At 46.7% G+C, this 2,583-nt stretch overlaps 1 protein-coding gene across 7 annotated transcripts in view; it reads right to left on the bottom strand.

The window, feature by feature from the left end:
* The window catches only part of Ccser2 (coiled-coil serine rich protein 2), a 149,460-nt gene extending 149,122 nt beyond the window's left edge, over positions 1 to 338 (bottom strand). For 4 of the 7 annotated variants that reach the window (XM_048801677.1, XM_048801674.1, XM_048801676.1 and 1 more), the window contains exon 1: positions 106 to 337. The gene's annotated coding sequence lies outside the window, so the exon portion shown is untranslated. Of the gene's footprint in view, positions 1 to 105 lie in introns of all 7 variants that reach the window. The other 3 variants (XM_048801679.1, XM_048801675.1, XM_015500065.2) reach the window with 3 other exon arrangements.
* Positions 339 to 2,583: the final 2,245 nt, after the last annotated feature.

Genomic DNA, 2,583 nt, shown 5'->3' with positions numbered 1-2,583 from the left:
CCAAGCCGTCCGCCCCGCCTGGACCGCGGCCCCCATACGGGCTACCCGGGCACTCGCCGCGACCCCGGCGCCAGCACCCGCTCCGGCCCTGACCCCAGCTCTCACCGTGCGGAGGTCGCACAGCCTCCTCTCGGCCGTGGCCCGGTGCGGGTCGCCCAGCGACCTGCGGGCCCCAAGACCGAAGGCCGCCGTCACATTCCGGTCGGCCCGGGAACACGACAGGACACAGCCAGCATCGCGTCCACGGCCTCAGGGAGCGCCGGACTCCAGAGCCACCGCGCCCCCTCCCTTGGCCGGCGCCCGCCTGGACTCCGCCCTCCAGGGCCCGCTCAAGGCGCGCGCGCAGGCCCTCCCAGGGACGCCCGTGCGCAGGCGCGAGACTCACGCGGCAAGGCCCCGCCTTTAGGTCCGCCCCCTCCTCCTGACTCCAGCTCGGCCCACCTCGCCCCCGCCCTCTCTCCAGGCTCCGCCCCAACTCCGAGAACCACCCCTCTCTGTTGACCTTGCCTCTCTGCCCCCTGACAGGTTGTTGTTCTGCCCAACCAGTGATGCCAAGTCTGCGTGATCCCAGGACGAACCCCTGGACTAACACTTACTTGCTCCTTGACCTTAGTCAAACCTGTCAGCTCCTCCAGACTGAAAAGTTATTAGTGGTCTCAGCACCGGGCCTGACAGAGTTCCTCCAACATTTTGTGTTTCCAAGTCCATACTGCTTCCTATATGCTCTGGGGCATTCCTGAAACACAGCGCCATGTCTACCTCACAAGAACACTGGATCTGACTGGGACTGAGGGAAAATACCATACACAGTGCTAAGATTCAAAGCTGTCCTATGGTGATATTCATCTGAGATCCTTTTACCAGGAACCAGATTATCCTTCTCTTTAGGGCTTCCATCACTGAGGCCATCTTCCTGTCCTTCTGTCCTAGAGGGCTGGACCAGCCCTTGAGACTCCTCCTTCTCTTGATCTGGCCAACAGTTGAAACACTGGAGCTGCCCTTATCAGGTGCTCTTTGAAATCCTGCTGGCCCAAACAGCTCAATTACAATAAATAAAATTTAAGAAGAATATCTTGAAAAGTATTCATTTCTTCCATGTCTCCAGATCTGTGACACTCAAAGGAGAAACGCGAGGAAAAAGGGGTAGATGCTTGGTTTCTAAAACTCAGATTTTATTTATTTATATTTTATTTATATTAGTAATATATTTTTATATTTTAAAAATAACCCATCATTTTTAATATCTAAACATGTAGATTGAATTTCTTGAGTGATAATGTGTGTGTTTAAAATATTGAGAAAGACAGGATATAGATATTCTACAATTTCTTTTTGGATTAAGTAAAATCATTAGAAAAACAAACACCAGACTGAACTCTTGGACACACCCCTTATTATGATTTGGATCTGGAATGTCTCCCCAAAGCTCCTATGTGGAAAGCATGATCCTCAAAGCAGCACGGTTGAGAGGTGAGGCTTTTAGGCAATAATTGGATCATAAGGGCTCTGACCTTATCAGTGGGTTAATACTTTTCCTGGATTATTCCATTGCTAGCTACTGGCAGGTGGGACCTAGATGGATGAAGTAGGTCACTAGGGATGTACACTGGAAAGATTTATCATCACCCCCGCCCTGCTCTCTCCCTGCTTCTATGAGCAGCTTTCCTCTGCCACTTTCACCATGAGGTTCTGCCTCACTTCAGACCCAAAGCAATGGAACCACCCAATCATGGACTGAAACCTCATAAACTTGAGCCAAAATAAATCTTTCCTCCTCTAAGTTGCTCTTGTCAGATATTTTAGACACAGTAAGGAAAGGCTGACTAAAGCATATCACTCAAAATATGTAGTTACTAAAATGTGCTTTGGGATTTATGCCCTCAGTTAAAATTGAGAAATGGTAAAGATTATCCTTGGGGGTTGGACAAAATACTACATTCTTAGCAATTTCCATATGAGGGTCTAGGAAGAAAAATCAGAGTTCCCAAAATCAGGAAGAATTTTGTTTCTCTACACTGCTGGATTGTTATCTTGAGATTTCCTAAATATTTGAGGTGATCATATGTTCTCTTTTCTTCAGCAATTGTGAAGTACTAAGTCACCCTGCCCTTCCTTTTCTACAAATATAGAAGTCTTACTGGATGTTTGCTCTATATGAATATTTCCCAGCTTCAACTAATTTTTTCTATTCCTATTTTGTCTTTGTCCCAACTTCTTCATTTCCTTGGTTGTCATTATGTCACATTGATTATTTTTCTATTAGCCATTTGTTTCAATGTGTACCCTTAGGGTTTTAATTCATGAGATGACTATAATGACACACATAAGTCAATGCATTGGAAGAAAATGTTTATTGCTTACATTTCCGGAGAGCTAGGAACACTACATGCCATTTGGGACCAGTTGGAGAAGCACCAGGTTTGGTAAGAAAGCAGAATCAGTGTGAGGGAAAAGTCCATGCCAGAGCTTTCATTTTTGGTTGTTTTTTTGTTTGTTTGTTTGTTTTTGGTTTTGTTTTTTTGGTGGGTTTTTTTTGTGTGTGTGTGTGTGTGTGTGTGTGTGTGAGTGTGTGTGAAATGCAAG

This window comes from Marmota marmota, unplaced genomic scaffold (genome assembly GCF_001458135.2).
Source record: "Marmota marmota marmota unplaced genomic scaffold, marMar, whole genome shotgun sequence".
Classification (NCBI taxonomy): domain Eukaryota; kingdom Metazoa; phylum Chordata; class Mammalia; order Rodentia; family Sciuridae; genus Marmota; species Marmota marmota.
The sequence above is the reverse complement of the archived record's forward strand: the minus strand, read 5'-3'. Positions and strand labels throughout refer to the sequence as shown.